This window comes from Triturus cristatus, chromosome 9 (assembly GCF_964204655.1).
Source record: "Triturus cristatus chromosome 9, aTriCri1.1, whole genome shotgun sequence".
NCBI lineage: Eukaryota > Metazoa > Chordata > Amphibia > Caudata > Salamandridae > Triturus > Triturus cristatus.
Genome location: NC_140592.1, coordinates 277,251,024 through 277,268,803, shown reverse-complemented (window position 1 = coordinate 277,268,803; position 17,780 = coordinate 277,251,024).

Sequence of the window (17,780 nt, the reverse complement as noted above, 5' to 3'; positions counted from 1 at the left end):
TTACTTAGATGTCCCTAGTATAGGGTAATGCATGTACCCAGGCCCTGTAAATTAAATGATACTAGTGAGTCTGCAGCACTCATTGTGCTACCCACTTAAGAAGCACTTTTAAAATAAATCTCAGGCCTGCCACTGCAGCCTGTAGTATAGTTTTTTAACTGCCAATACGATATGGCACAATACACCTTTTGACCAGGTCTAAACGTTCCTTTTTAAAACATATGTCAGCCTTAAGGTAGGCCCTAAACAGCTCATAGGGCAGAGTGCACTGTTATTAAAAAAAATGGAACATGTATTTTTAAGTTGGTCATGGCCTGCTAGTGAAAATCTCCAAAATTTATTTTTCACTTCTGCAAGGCCTATCTCTGCCATTGGATAACGTTGGGTTACCTTATTACAGTGGTTCTTATTCTGTGGTCCAGGATCCCTGGGGGTAGGCAAAGCCTACACAGAGGGTCCACGACTGCTTAGGAAATTAGATATTATCTCCAGATTAATAAGGTATATATATATATATTTTTTTTTTCACTAAAAAAACCATAGGTTTCAGGAATGTTATAGTTAGATGGACATTTGACTCATATAAAACCAGAGAAATTCGCCTGTTATAGTTAGTTGAGTTAACTATAACTCACGCGCCTGCAATGCACTGCTGATGATGTCACATATTACATCACTCATGACATGGTCAGTGACATCACTGATGACATCACTGATGACATCTCAAATGACATCACTGATGACATCATCCACATGATAATCTGATGCACATACTGATGCCCTAATATAAACTTTGATACACCCATTCTAAAATGCAGACTACAATTTTTGAAACTATACACACAACAATGCCATATACTACATACCACTCACTGTTTCCTAGGTCTACACACACATCCAGTCACTTATACATGTAGTTACTCATCAATACAGTAGTATAATATGCGCATTTTGTATCCGACGGATTCATGGCACCACGTCCTGCGTTACATCATATATATATGAGTTTGCGCCAGCTGCTACATAGGTATCCGACGGGTACGCAGTACCAAGCCACGCGTTACGTCATGTACGTATGGGGTCGCGCCCGCTGCGTATGCGACGAGTGCACGTTGCCAGGCCCTGTGTTACGTCATAGACGTATGGTGTCGCGCCGGGTACGCCTTTCCCTCATTTTTTTTTTATGTCTCAAAACTATATCTAAATAACTTTAAACTGTATATGAGAGCAAGCGATAATCTAAAATATTTTTAAACATTTATGTATTTCTAACTGTAATAAACGTATGTTATGATAAATATATTTTCTCAAAATCTTGTCGGGTGCGGCCTCCTTGTGCTCTCGATGTGCGATTGCCATGTGACCTTAAAAAAAAGCATTTGATATATTAATAACATATCCCATTGTAACAGTTGGAGGACCCCACCCATTTTAGTCATTCTTTCTGCAGCGTTTGATGAGACACACCCCTTCTGCTTAGAGAGCTTTTTTGAAAACTTTTTTTGCTGTGCACACATGTCTTCTACTACACACAACATGCAACGATCATCTTGATCAATATTCATGGTCTGTATATTAGCCTTCCACCTGTGATGGCCATGCATCTCAAATGTTACCATCAAAAATCAAATGTGTGTTACACAATGCCCCTGGTGTGTGTGTGTGCATATTATTGTGCTGCCTTTTGGCCTGGGTATTGCTGGCCCAAAGGGGTATCATCAGCCACGGGCAGAGTGCACATCCTAGATCACGTGACAAACAGTAAACAGTAATGTGTACATTGGTATTGCTGTATTCTCTGTCGTCAGGCTTTACCAGTATAGTAGTGTGTCATATGTGAGACTTTCAGATTCACGTTTGGCATGCTTTGCTTGACTATAATGAACGTTATCACTATTTATGATGTAGTCTCACTGCTGATCCTTCCTCCGTCCGAGCACCTTCACAAGTGTGCGCTTCACGATAGCAACACTTTCAATAATACCACACACCATTAACATGAGGGTCTGCGCATATCCACAACCTTGACAACGACATGTGATGTTGGCCATCCAATGTTTTCAAACAGCATCTCATTAGCGATAGTTGCCGCCCTCCCGGTACATGCTACATTAATGTAAATTGTGCATTCTGCGACGTCAAAACTGCAACAGAAAGACACATAAGTACACTTCCTGGCCAGGCAGGAACTGAACAATGCCCAGGTCCCCGAAACTATTATTCACACCCCTACAATCGCCTGGCGTACGCAAGCCCAGCCCACCTTGCGTATGTATAAATAGGATAACAACGACGCCACATGTCCCAGTTCTTCTACACTGCCTCAGGTGATATGGCTGCATCCACCTCGCATATCACAATGCGCAATAAAAAAACAGATCCATAAGGCGTACACCATCGTCGCAATCAACACTGCACCTGGATTGTGAACACTGCTGCCCATTGTGTTTGGACACACAACAATGACAGCAGGTGAGCAGTGGGGCCTGGGTGCACAGGGGCTACAATTGAGCGCGATGCTGCGGGAGGGGCGGGGTGCATCAGCCTGGGTGTGCAGGTACAAACAAGCGATATTGCCCTGCTTAATATTGTGTTCTCTGACCTCATTTAGTCACATGTCTGTCTCATTTTAAGGACCTGCTGGACCGTACTGTAGGCCTGAGCCAGCGGGCAGCACTGCCCTACAGACACGTGTCGAGCGCAGTGCTGCGGGAGGGGTGTGGTGCATCAGCCTGTGTGCAAAGGTGCGAACAACAGTTGTTACCCTGCGTACCGATGTGATCTCTGACCTCATTCAGTCACATCTTTGTCTCATTTTAAGGACCTGCTGGACAGTACTGTAGGCCTGAGCCAGCGGGCAACGCTGCCCTACAGACACATGGCGTTGGCTTTTGGGGCACTGTAGTGAGCTGATTACTAAGTGAACATGCACCCAGGCTTTCACCACTGCATTACATGCGTACATTATGCTTCTACCATGTGCTCTGTTCCTTTGTATCTGAATGTTGGCATAACATATTATTATTTAACCTTGTGTATTCTCGTGCACTCCAACTCCTCTTTGAACCACGATTACCACTAACAGTTCGAAGATCGTAATTCAAGAAGGAAGGATACACTCAACTGGTGTTCTCTATTAACGTTGAAAGAAACCTTCATTTACCCCAAGATGTTTCCAACATTATATTTTTTCTCCCTTTTCAGACACTGGGTTAGTGGAGTCAAAATGGGCAGAGCGGGTGCTCACCCCGTGATGATGCCCTGGGCATTCTGATGCCTTCCACCGTGGTATCAAGACACCGTCCCTGACCGGAGACCTGCTGGGCCACCCCGATAGCGGAACCCCGGAGTTGGAGCTCGCACCGGCACGTCCTTGGACACACCGGTTGTGGCTTGTGAGCAGTCAAGCCTCGGCACGCAGGAGCTGCAATTGAGCACAGAGCGGAGAAAGGGGCTGGGGTGCAGCAGCCTGGGTGCACAGGTGCAGGCAAGCGATGTTGCCATAGATAATAATGTAATCTCTGGCCTCATTCATATCTCTGTTTCATTTTAAGGACTTGCTGGACCGCACTATTTCTCGCAGACCCCAGCGTCCCAGACACACGGGTGACGGGAGGTGAACAGTGAGGGCTGGGTGCAGTACGCTGGCGGTCTGTCTCCTCCTCCATCTGTTCTTTTCACTCTCCCTCACCTTCTCCCTTCCACCCACTCGCTCTCTGTCCCATTCTCACTTTCCTCCGTTCATTCTCACTACCTTTCTTTTTCTCTTAGACATGGCACACATACTTATGTTTCTTTTTTGGCGTGCAGGTTTTGTACGCTGCTTCCGGAGGAGTCCCACCCACTTCTTTCATGTTTTACTGTTTGTTCGAATAAATTTACATTTCCATTTATTTGTGTTGTGTTAATAAAAGTTGTTTTTTTTACCAATAAATAACTGAGTGTATGGGTCTTCTTTTTCTGACAACACTTGTCTGTAGTTTATTGTGAAAATGGGCAGTTTATAGTAGGTTATAAGGGAAATTTTGTTTAATTTTCCGGTGCACCTACCAAATATAAACCAACAGACTATTACATAAAGGAAGCCTGGGTAATTGTACAACGGCAAGAGTTCTATGAGTGTATCACTTTATAACACCATGAGTACTGCCCATATGATTTCAGAACCAATAAGGCACTGCCTAGTGCCACCGAGGCTTCAAGGACTGGCGAGGCCCACCCTGCATATTTAAATAAAGCCCCGGAGGTTGCCGATCCCCGGTCTTGAGTTGGCCTCGAAGCCCCCCAAACAATTTGTAAACAATACCCGGGGAGGTGTCGATCCCCTAGTCTGCAAAACATCTCTGTGCCCTCCCGCGCCTAATTTACATGTGAGATTAAGATCTCCAGTGCTGCAGAGACCCCGCTATATAATAATAGGATTGGCCCCGGAAGATTACCCTCCAGTGTGCTCATTTAAATGAATGGGTGCGACCCTGCTTCATTTTGTTTCTCCATTTTTACCATCCGGTTCCGCTTTATTGAAACGATACGAGGTTTTCCTCCTCTCGCTTCAATGAGGCAACTAAGAATTTACAATCACAGGGTGCAAGCAATGCTCCCGCCCTGTAATAGCAAACATAAATGTCCCGCGCTTGCACACCCCGGGACATTGTATGACCTGCGCCTGGGAGGTGGCGCTCCATGGGACCATGATGCTTTATTTAATGCATAACTACAGCATTAGTATAAACGCATACTAACACTATTTGCACACGTGTGGTACAGCAACCAGAGTGTAGTGAAGAGGCAGAGGAAGCCCAAAATCAAAAAATATAAATTCTACCAGAGGTAGCATCACATAGTTCGATCAGTCGGCGACCCTGGGATGAGTAGAAACAGATTCACAAAGAAAACGGGTCTTCAGCACATGACCCTGGGATGAGTAGAAACAGATTCACCAAGAAAACGGGTCTTCAGCACAATGCAAGCAAGCGCAAAATCTTGGTGAGTGCTGCCTTCTTTTCATCTTCTCCCGCTCGTCTGCAAATTTATGTAGTGAACAGGAAGACAGCAGTGGATCCAATAAGTAGATTTATTGCAGGAAAAGAAGACAGCTTAAATAGCCACCAACAGGACCAGACACCAAGGCATCCGTCTTCTCCAACACCGTGTACAAACTCCCCAAGATTCCCCTCATGACAGCCCTACATTCTAACATTACATACTTACATTATAGTATCATTACATACTAACATTGTACTATGACTTACATTGAAATAGTACACAGAGCACATCACTTTACAGCAATGAGCTCAGGGTTTAGTCCCGAGTCTTCAGACCAGTAGGGGTGAGTAGTTCGCCTCCCACTCCCTATGTAGTATAAACGCATACTAACACTACTTACAGTTATACTACGGTGGCCAGTATGCTACAGCACCCACAGCCCATCACTTTACAACAACCAGCTCGGATTGATCCCCGAGTCTTCGCACCGGTAGGCGTAGTACTTCGCCTTCCACTTCCGGCATAGTATAAACGCACGGTAGAGCTCAGTAGTTCGCTTCCCACTCCCTGTATGGTATAAACACCTACAAACACTTCTTCCACAGGTATCCTAAAAACACCAGAGCACATCACTTTACAGCAATGACCTCCTGGTTTAGGCTCAAGGTTTCATACCCGACTGTAGCAGCATCTCATCTCAGCACCATGTCACTCTGAGCAACACCACACTTTCAGACCGGTAGGTGTGACTACTTCGCTTCGCACTCCCCCACAGAGGTTACAGTGCTCCTATCCTCTTGTTTCCTACTCTTTTTGCCCTTTTCCCCCCTTACTCGCTTCAATGGAATCACAAAATGGCAGCCATCACTTCCTGGTTGCAACCGCTCGCAGCGCTCACAACCTATAAGCAGCAAGCTCGTGCTCGTAACGCCTCATCCAATCAGATGGCAGAATTCCCAAATATCGATATCTGTAAATTTTGATATTTCTCAAAAACTACTGAATGGATTTACACCAAATAAACAAAAGTGTGCTTTCTAGACCAAGACCCTTCTCCCTGCCAACTTTGGGGCAATTCCGTTCACCCGTTCGACCTGTAGCCTTGTCTAAAGTTTCCTATGGAAATTAACATGGAGAAAACACGTTTTGGGACCTCCCTTTATTCTTGCCCCCCCCGTGATGAATCACCCCCAAACTTCTCACATAGGAGCTGATATGCACAAAGAATTAGTTTGGAAACTTTCATGTTGATTCACCAAACGTCGCCAAAGTTATAAGCAAAACAAAAAATGTTCTACCTATGGAAACTTGGTCCTAAATATAAGTACCTACTGGCGACCGCCAGTAGGTAATATATATATATATATATATATATATATATATATATATATATATATATATATATATATATATATATATATATATATATATATATATATATATATATATATATATATATTACCTACTGGCGGTCGCCAGTAGGTAGTTATAGTTAGGACCTTGTTTCTATTCAAAAAGCATTTTTTCTTTTCCCAATAACTTGGCACCGGTAGACGAATCATCACGAAAATTTTAAAACTTATGGCCCGCTCCGGTCAGCTCCTATCCTAAAATTTTCGGGGTGATTCGCCAAGCGGGGGCCGAGAGAAAAGGGGGGTCCCAAAACGTGTTTTCTCTATGTTATTTCCCATAGGAAACTTTAGACACGACTACAGCCCGAACTGCTAAATGGAATTACACCAGATTTGGCAAAAAGGTAGCCCTTGGTTCAGAAAGAGACTTTTTTTTAAATGGTGTGAATCCGTTTAGTAGTTGCTGGGAAATTCAAAAAATAAGAGTCAAATAATCAATTTCCCATAGGAAACTTTATGCAAGGCCGAAACTACTGAACGGATTTACTCCAAATCAGGAAGTGTTGGCAGCCATCTTGTGACTCGGTAGAACTGAGTCAGTAGAAAACAGGGAAACCAAGGTGACGAAGAAGAAAAGGGGGCAGGGTAGAAACACCCTGACCCCCTAGGCCTGCTCAGGGGTTCCTACAAGGACCCCCAGGGCCAAAAAAAGCGTCTTTTTTTTTTTTAAATAGAGCGGAATACGCGCTGGGTGCGCGGATCCGGACAAATCTTTTTATTAAAAAAGAAGCGAGGTCTCCTCGCTTGTTACTTTTAATCCCCGGGTGGGACAGGTCCCGGGGGGATATGTATAATGTAACGTGCAGCCCCGGGGACCGCCACATCCCAGGGGCTCTATTTTTTTAAAGAAAAAAAAAAATGTGTGAGGGGTTCCAGCCCCCCCCCACATGCCCCGGGGAGCACCACATCCCCAGGGCACGAACTGTTATATTGCGGGGGTCCATTTTGGACCCCCACGCCCCAGGGACCACCACCTCCCTGGGGCTTAGGAAAAGATGTGAGGGGGGCTGTGGGCCCCCCCTGCTGGAGCCTTCGATGGCCCGGGGGACCGCCACCCCCCAGGGCCGGCTCCTGCAGTGTCCCGGGGTGCCCACCCCTGGGACACTGGTGTTTGCTATGGTAGGGAGGGTGCCAATGCTGCACTTAACTAACAACAAGAATTTTAACCATGAACTGAATGAAACAAGTTCACTCACAACCACTTTTTCCGTTGAATTTAATCATAATTATTTTCCTGCAATAAGTTGGCTTATTGGTTTGCACGGTTTCACTATCACAATTATAGCAATTCACAAATAGAAAAAACAATACATCATTAATATTTACATTACATAGACATATATGAAAGACACCATCACTAGCATACTCCAATCACTCAGACACAAACAGACATACTTCTCAAACACTCTAACTGGACACTGTTTGAAAAAAACAACTTGCAATTGAATGTAAACAATGTATCAGGCCATCAGCAAATATCGTTTAGGACAATTATAGTGTATTTAGTTTGGTTATTTAGTAGATGATTGGCCAAAAGCGAAGATAGGTCTACGCGTTTCGAATCCCTTCGCCTAGGGGATTCTCATCAGGACCAACAATGTCTACACCTGAATGGACACAGTAAAGGCTTTCAATGTGGAACATAAAATCCATCAGAAACCTTGTTAGGCTAATGTGGCTCATTCGACTACAATGGCGTCTGACGCACGGACTGAGAGCTCTCCGAGGACTTTGTAAAGATTGCTTAAAAGAATTTCTAGTCCAAGATTTAAAAAGACGGACTCACTTCTGAAAAATTGCGGACTGCTAAACAGCGAATTCAGTTCACTTATATTGTGACGCCAGATGATAGAGACACCACATTAGCCTAACAAGGTTTCTGATGGATTTTATGTTCCACATTGAAAGCCTTTACTGTGTCCATTCAGGTGTAGACATTGTTGGTCCTGATGAGAATCCCCTATGCGAAGGGATTCGAAACGCGTAGACCTATCTTCGCTTTTGGCCAATCATCTACTAAATAACCAAACTAAGTACACTATAATTGTCCTAAACGATATTTGCTGATGGCCTGATACATTGTTTACATCCAATTGCAAGTTGTTTTTTTCAAACAGTGTCCAGTTAGAGTGTTTGAGAAGTGTGTCTGTTTGTGTCTGAGTGATTGGAGTATGCTATTGATGGTGTCGTTCATATATGTCTATGTAATGTAAATATTAATGATGTATTGTTTTTTCTATTTGTGAATTGCTATAATTGTGATATTGAAACCGTGCAAACCAATAAGCCAACTTATTGCAGGAAAATAATTCTGATTAAATTCAACGGAAAAAGTGGTTGCGAGTGAACTTGTTTCATTCAGTTCATGGTCAAAATTCTTGTTGTTAGTTAAGTGCAGCATTGGCACCATTTCTGTTTTGTTGATTATATATGGCTTGGCCTTGCTGCCATTGAGTCAAAACCCTAGTTTGTTCTTCGATGGTAAGGAGGGAGCACGTCTCCTGCCCTACCGTAGCAAACTCTGGTTTGGATTTTGGAAGAGAGAGCAGGGAAACCTGCTCTCTTCCAAAATCCAAAGCAGAATTGCTGTTCCACATGGGGAGCTGCATGTTAGCAGCTCCCTATGTGGAAAAGCAATGCCGGCTCTCGGGGGACGCGGGGAGCCGAAGGGACCATGGGGGCATTGGGGCACCCCCCACGGTCCCCTACGTAGTGCATAAGCCCCGGGGGATGGGGTCCCATGGGCGAATATAAATTACTGGTAGGAGCCGGGTTTTTTTAAATCAAAAGATTTGGAGTCGCAACCCTAGCGTGGCGCTCAGGGTGGCCCCCTGGTGTGCACGCGGGGGTGCACGATTCCCAGCGTGGCCCCCTGGTGTGCATGCGAGGGTTGCATGACTCCCAGCGCAGCCCCCTGGTGTGCACGCGAGGGGCGAGCGACTCCCAGAGCGGCTCCCTGGTGTGCACGCGAGGGGTGCGCGACTCCCAGCGTGGCCTCCTGGTGTGCACGCGCGGGGTGCACACCTCCCAGCATGGCCCCCTGGTGTGCACGCGAGGGGTGCGCGACTCCGAATCACGCTGGGTACGCAACTCCTAATACAAAAAATTTAGATTTTTTTCATTAAAAAGCTATATTATATGTTAGCATCGTGGGTGGCTCTAAAAAGAGCCCCTGTGTTTATTGGGAGATTTTTTTTGTTACATATAAGTGCCGATGCAGAGTCTGAAGTTGTTGAGAAAGTCTCTGTTTCCCTCATCTGTGAAATGTACACCATCTCTCCGGTATATGCCATCCATATTAAAACGCAGATTGTTGTTGTATATGGACCCCATACTATTTTCTCCGAGATAAGCAGAAACAGCTTTATTGACATTTTTTCTAGCTTTCTCAATCTGTGGACAAAATTGATTGGACCACTTCCATTTCTGTGTTTGGCATATCTTAGGGTAGACAAGGGCAGTTTGGGGGAAAAGCAACATCAATTCTGCAAAGGTGTCCTTCATTAGCATTTCCAGACCTACCCCAGTCAATGTGCCTAGGTCATTGCCACCACAGTGCACAATCATGAGGTCAGGGGGTTGGATGTGCATAAAGGATTGAACCGATGGCATCAATTGGTGCCACTTCAATCCTCTCTGTCCAATCCATTTAATATCTACATTTTGTACAGCTAGGTCTTTGTCAATACCTCTGCTTTCTGCATACCTTTTGCACCAGAAAACATAGATGTGCCCAGCAATCTACACTGAAAGCATCTTGAAGGGATCTCTGTAGGTAATCAGAAGATGTCTGTACCTGAGGTAGGCAGGTGGTAGAATGAAATCAATCTAAAATGGTGGACAAGATGCTGTTTTTAAGAAAGTAGAGATTTGTTTGGCTGTTTAAGAACACTCTACATTCTAATATAGGGTGCATTTTACTTTGATTAGAAAGCATTTTTCTTATTGGTTATTTTGAAATGTTTGAAAGGTACAGCAGAAAGGATAAGGGCATGCTTTGCAAAGCCAACCACCCCCGCTGTTGTCATTTGCAACATTGTGTGGTGAACTTGTGACCTGGCAGCTAAGTTGAATGTTGCATGACCTGTTGCTATGGAAACTGATATTAAGGACAAGGGGTGAAGATGTCAGTTGAAAAGTATTATTCTCTGTAACCAACGGAAAATCGTTTTTCAATTTGAAAAACACTGGGAAGTAATGTCATTTGTGGGTTATGTGTATATGTATGGAAAATACGAGGGAAAGTTTGCCATTACTGGTTTTATATTTGAGAGTGTGCTCATCTACATTCTCTGTGTGAAAAAGAAAATCCTGATTGAGTGTGTGAGATTTTTCATTCAACAGATTTATTTAAAAGGTGAGTTATATTTTTAAGAGATTTATGTAATATAAATTTGACATTTTTATGAAACTTTGCTGGTTAAATTAATTTATTATATATACAGATATATATTGGGATAATTTCTATTGTATTTGAACTTTGTTTAAAAAATAGTATGTGCACTAATATATATATATATTATTAAGTGTCTTGAAAGGTATAGTTGAATGATGCTTCTTATTTATTAATAATTGGTTTAATATGGATAAAGGATGTGTATTTTTAAAAAGGTTTATACAAGGTGCATTTTATTAGTCATGCATATTTGTTCTCAATAAAAAAGGTACAGTTTAATAAAATGGCATTAGTATAGATAGTTTGGTAAAATGAGGTACAACTGTGCTGTTTGCAAGATGATCATATAAGGTGTTAATGATTACAATTCTGTAAATAGTTTGTACAGTTTGTGTAGTTTTAAACATCCTTATAAAAAAGGTGTTGTTGATTACTCTTCTTAATTAAGTCTGTTGAGAGGTACATTTTGAAGATGTTGCATATTTCTAGATTAAATTGGCAATATGTATTTCAAAAGAAAACCACTACATTTTACTCTTTCTGGTATGTAGCAGTTGTCTCCCTAAAGAGAATAGTATGTCATGAGTCATGTATTTGTTTAGATAACAGTTATATAGTTGTAGCTATATTTACTGAATTAATGAGAGGTACATGATAGATTACAGTACATGTAAAGGTAGTGAATATGTGATTTTATAAGTGCATGAGAAGTGTTTTTGTGGTTCTCTAATATCTAATTTCGTAGTACGTAGGTAAATAAATTTGCACTATCTATACAGTCCCATAACCCCCTGCAGTCTACTAATTCACTCCTGCAAAAAACTAAGAATTAGCCATGCAGTTTAGTAATCACAGTGTCAGTCTCTGCCCACTCCTATCATCCTGACAGAAGCATATCCTTATGTAATCTCTGTGCCAAAACAGAAGCACTTATCAACACACCCTGCTTTCAACTACCAACAGTCTACCTACCCAGTCACTGTCCTTGCACTTGTACAATCACTCAGGCATAAAGAGACACTGTGCTACAGTCAAATGTGCACAATCTATGCAGGCTACTAACCCCCAGTAGACTACTGATTCACTCCAGCCATGATTCAGATAGTACTCATACAATGCCCCAATCACACTGTCACTCTCTGTCCACTCTTGCAATCATCCTCACAGAACCATGTCCTTATCGAATCTCTGTGCTGAAACACAACCACTTATAAACTCATCCTGCTCTTAACTACCAGCACTCTATCTACCCAGTCACTGTCTATGCACTTGTAAAATGACTCAGGCATTAACACACGCAGTGCTACAGTCAAATGTGCACAATCTATGCAGACCCCTAACCCCCTATAGACTACTGATTCACTCCTGTGATAATCTAGGTACTACTCATCGAGTGCCCCAATCACACTGTCACTCTCTGTCCACTCTTGCAATCATCCTCACAGAACCATGTCCTTATCTAATCTCTGTGCTGAAATACAACCACTTATAAACTCATCCTGCTCTTAACTACCAGCACTCTATCTACCCAGTCACTGTCTATGCACTTGTAAAATGACTCAGGCATTAACACACGCAGTGCTACAGTCAAATGTGCACAATCTATGCAGACCCCTAACCCCCTATAGACTACTGATTCACTCCTGTGATAATCTAGGTACTACTCATCGAGTGCCCCAATCACACTGTCACTCTCTGTCCACTCTTGCAATCATCCTGACAGAAGCATGTCCTTATCTAATCGCTGTGTTGAAACACAAGCACTTATAAACTCACCCTGCTCTCAAATACCAGCACTCTATCTACCCAGTTCCTGTCTATGTACTTGTAGAATGACTCAGGCATTAAGAGATACATTGCTACAGTCAAATGTGCACAATCTATGCAGGCCCTTAACCCCCTGTACACTACTGATTCACTCATGTAATAATCTAGGTAGTACTCATGCAGTGCCCAAATCACACTGTCACTCTCTGTCCACTCTTGCAATCATTCTGACAGAACCACATCCTTATCTAATCTCTGTGCCGAAACACAAGCACTTATAAACTTACCCTGCTCTCAAGTACCAGCACTCTATCTAGCCGGTAACTTTCCATGCACTTGTAGAATCATTGAGTCAGGCATTAAGAGATATAATGCTACAGTCAAATATGCACAATCTATGCAGGCCCCTAACCCCCTATAGACTACGGATTCACTCCTGTGATAATCTAGGTAGTACTCATGCAGTGCCCCAATCACACTGTCACTCTCTGTCCACTCTTGAAATCATCCTAACAGAACCATGTCCTCATCTAATCTCTGTGCCAAAACACAAGAACTTATAAACGCGCCCTATTGTCAACTACCACCAGTCTATCTACCCAGTCACTGTCTATGCACATGAAGAATGACTCAGGAATTAAGAGATACATTGCTACAGTCAACTGTGCACAATCTATGCAGGCCCCTTACCCCCTATAGACTACTGATTCACTCCTGTGATAATCTAGGTACTACTCACCGAGTACCCCAATCACACTGTCACTCTCTGTCCACTCTTGAAATCATCCTGAGAGAACCATGTCCTTATCTAATCTCTGTGCCAAAACACAAGCACTTATAAACTCACCCTACTGTCAACTACCACCAGTCTATCTAACCAGTCACTGTCTATGCACTTGTACAATGATTCAGGCATGAAGAGACACTGTGCTACAGTCTAATGTGCACAATCTATGCAGGCCCCTAACCCCCTATAGACTACTGATTCACTCCTGCAATAATCTAAGTAATACTCATGCAGTGCCCCAATCACACTGTCACTCTCTCACCACTCTTGCAATTATCCTGACAGAACCATGTCCTTATCTAATCTCTGTGCCGAAGCACAAGCACTTATACACTCACCCTGCTGTCAACTACCAGCACTCTACCTACTCAGTCACTATCTATGCACTTGTACAATGACTCAGGCATGAAGAGACACCATGCTACAGTCAAATGTGCACAATCTATGCAGGCCCCAAACCTCTTGTAGACTACTGATTCACTCCTGTAATAATCTAGGTAGTACTCATGCAGTGCCCCAATCGCACTGTCAGTCTCTGTCCACTCTTGAAATCATTCTGATAGAACCATGTCTTTATCTAATCTCTGTGCTGAAACACAAGCACTTATAAACTCACCCTGCTGTTAACTACCAGCACTCTACCTACCAAGTCACTGTCCATGCCCTTGTACAATGACTCAGGCATTAACACATGCAGTGCTACAGTCAAATGTGCACAATCTATGCAGGCCCGCACACTGCAGACTATTGATTCACTCCTGCAAAAATCCAGGGAGTAGTCATGCAGATCAGCAATCAGAGTGTCACTCTCTGTCCACTCCTAGTATCATCGTGACAGAACCATGACTTTATCTAATCACTATGCAGAAACACAAGCACTTATAAACTCACCCTGCTGTCAACTACCAGCACTCTACCTATCCAGTTACTGTCCATGCACTTGTGCAATAACTCAGGCACTAACACACGCAGTGCTAAAGTCAAATGTGCACAATCTATGCAAACCCCTAACCCCCAGCAGACTACTGATTCACTCCTGCAATAATCCAGATAGTAGTCATGCAGTGGCCCAATCACACTGTCACTCTCTGTCCACTCTTGCAATTATCCTAACAGAACCATGTCCTTATCTAATCTCTGTGCCGAAACACAAGCAGTTATAAACTCACCCTGCTGTCAACTAACAGCACTTTACCTACCCAGTCACTGTCCATGCACTTGTAGAATGACTCAGGCATTAGAGTGTCACTCTCTGTCCACTCCTCCTATCATCGTGACAGAACCATGACTTTATCTAATCACTATGCAGAAACACAAGCACTTATACATCCACTGCCGGAAAATTCACCCATGAGTAAAACAACTCATACGGGTATGACGCATCAGCACTCACCACAAAAATAACAGCCATCCCATCATCTGGCACCCCATACGTCATCAAATGACTGCGTAGAGGTGCACGACTATGCGTGGCTATGTCAACCCCCATTAGGACACACTAAAGAGTATCAACGATATCAACAGTAGCACTGGGGTTCAGTAAAAATAACCTTTTTAATGATCAAGCTTGAAGGAACCTATTAGTCGAAACACAGGTAGGTTAAACCGTCACTCCCGTCAACCGGAAACCAGAGTGAGGGAGTTGTGGACTAATATAAGCACTACTAAGACATTTCAAATCAATAGACCAAACGTTAGGTGCGCCATGTTACAGGGATTCTGCTTATGCACAGAACTATGCACAGGAAACCAGGACCTCAGTGAATTGTGGTGTACCAAAAACTCACCTCAGAACCCAGAACCCCTTATCCGACCAGCATCAGTGTCCAATTCATTATCCGAGGTTTAGCTCGGCGGTCCCAATGTATAGACAACCCAGAACAAGCGACTTAGTGTATTTCTCAGGAATGGTGGGAATCAGAAATACCTGTTCGTAATTATTCTCATATCAGTCCACAACAGAATAAACAGAGACACGGTAAAGTTTAAAGGGTTTATTTTATAAACCTCGTGTCCTAAGATGCAGTACTTTGGCTAACATAAGCAGACAAATGATTAAGATCAAAACCATCAGCATAGTTACAATACCACAGAAAATGAAAGGAGTAATCATACTAAAATGACAGTGGATCTCAGCCAACTTCCTTTCGCTTGCAAACTAATATTATTATTATTATACTAGTAAAAGGTCTCTAGGCTTGAAATGAGGAACCCCATACCGTAAAGATCAGCACAGTGAGATTACATCACAGGATCAGCTAGGCTCTGCTCCTGGGAAAGCTCTTCTTCCGAATGTGTCGAAAACATGTAACACTTGCGTGTTATGGCTAAATAGTGGGCCGATCAACCTGAACTCAACAGCATGCACTGTCTAGCGACCCAGACTGTTTCTTTACACTATGTACAGACCAAGGTCGCTGCTCACTGTTTGGTATGTGAACAACAGACAGTTCTCATGTGAAGCAAAGTCGAGCAAGCATTTCTCAATTTAATAACATGTGACTACAGTGTCGTGTGCAAAAGCAGCAAAAGCGGCAAGATGGCTTTCTAACATCTAACGCGGTTGTGCTAACTTAGCATTGTACATATATAGATAACGATCTTCACTACAATCCAAGTAGTACCCATGCAGCCTAGGAATCCTCCTGTCAGTTCTATGCAGTTCTCCAATCACTCATCCGGTATTATCCTATCAGTCCGCCAATACCTAGCCTATTATAAATTCACCAGGCACTCTGTTTACAGAACTCTCATCATAGTAGTTACTAGTCATGCACTTATGGAGTGACCTAGTCACTAACACAAGTATACTTACAATATTCTCTGCACAATGCATGCAGACCTGTAACCAGATACATACTATTGGTACACTCTTCTAAATACTAAGGTACTACCCATGCAGCGTAGGATTCCTCCTGTACCTCCCATGCACTTCCTCAACCACCCATCCAGCACTATCTACTTATCCTGTCACTCTGCCAATACCTAAGCACTTATAATTTGACCATATACGCTATTTGCAGCACTGTGATAATTGCAATTACTAGTGATGTTCTTATGGAATGGCCTAGGCACTAACAGAACTACACCTACAATATTCTGTACACAATCCCTACAAACATCTAAGCACATACATACTATTGGTACACTCCAGTAAATACTAAAGTAGTACTCATACAGCCTAGGATTCTTCCTGTCAGTCTCATGCACTTCCTCGATCACCCATCCAGCAGTATGTTCTTATCGTATCACTCCATCAATACCTAAGCACTTATGGGGCAGATTTACAAGCCCCCTGCTCCACCAGTACATCACTTTTTGTGATGTAGTGGTGGCACTGGGGGCACCTCCATATTTACAAGGATAGGAAAAGCCACTGTGCATGGCTCTTCCTCTCCTTGAAAATGCGGCCCCTTCACACATAGCACTTTGTGTTGAAGGTGCGCTCCATGGGCGTTGCTGTGTATGTTCCCACACAACACTCATGGAAGAAGACACATCTCAATCGTAAATCTGGAGATGTGTGTGAAATCTGCACCACCCTAGAGGTCGTGTAGCAAGGTGCAACGAGGAGAAATGTTTTCATTTCTCCTCATTTTTTCCTCTTTCAATGCGTGCTGCATTCCACAACACGCATTGAAGCAGGAAAATGCCTTTAGTGATTGTTTTTGGACAGGCAGGTGTCCCTTCCTGCACAAAAGCAATCTCCCCATGACGCAGGCATCCTTGCACCATGGTGCAAGGGTGCCTGCGCCAGCGCATGGCTACAGATTGTGCGCCAGTGCAGAGGGAAGCACAGAGATGCAACATATTCATGTAAATATGTTGCATCCCTGTGCTTCGGAAGTGCCGCAGTGCGGTGCAGCCAAAGGGCTTGCGGTGCCACGCTGCAGCACTTCCTCATAGATCTGCCCCTATAAATTCACCATACACTACTAATGCATTCTTTCAGCCAATCATGCTCTACACATATATTCAACCAAACTTTCAGACAATACCATGCAATTATAGTTCTTTTTTTTAACCAGATAAGGTAGTTCTGACAAGAACTTTCTTTTTCTTCTTTTTTTTGTTTTGTATTTTTTTTGTTTTTGAACAATTTTTTATTTTTTGGGGTGTTTTTCTAAAAACTGAACAAAAAAAGGAACAAAGTAAACCGGTAACTTTTGGAATTAAAGATCATTCCTAAAACAAAATAACAAACAAAAAAATTAACGGCGGTGGTTTCTTTGAGCAGCACAAACAGTATCCACCGACTGTTCTCCATAGCAGATTATTTTCTTGCACTTGACACAGTTCTGCTCCAAGAAGGCAAATTCCGATCGTATATCCATAGGAGGTTGTGATGTTGATGCTCCTGATGTGCTTGCTCCAGCTGCTGGTGGATTTTGAGCAGCGCGCCTCATTTCCTCCCGAGCAAGATTGCGAGGAT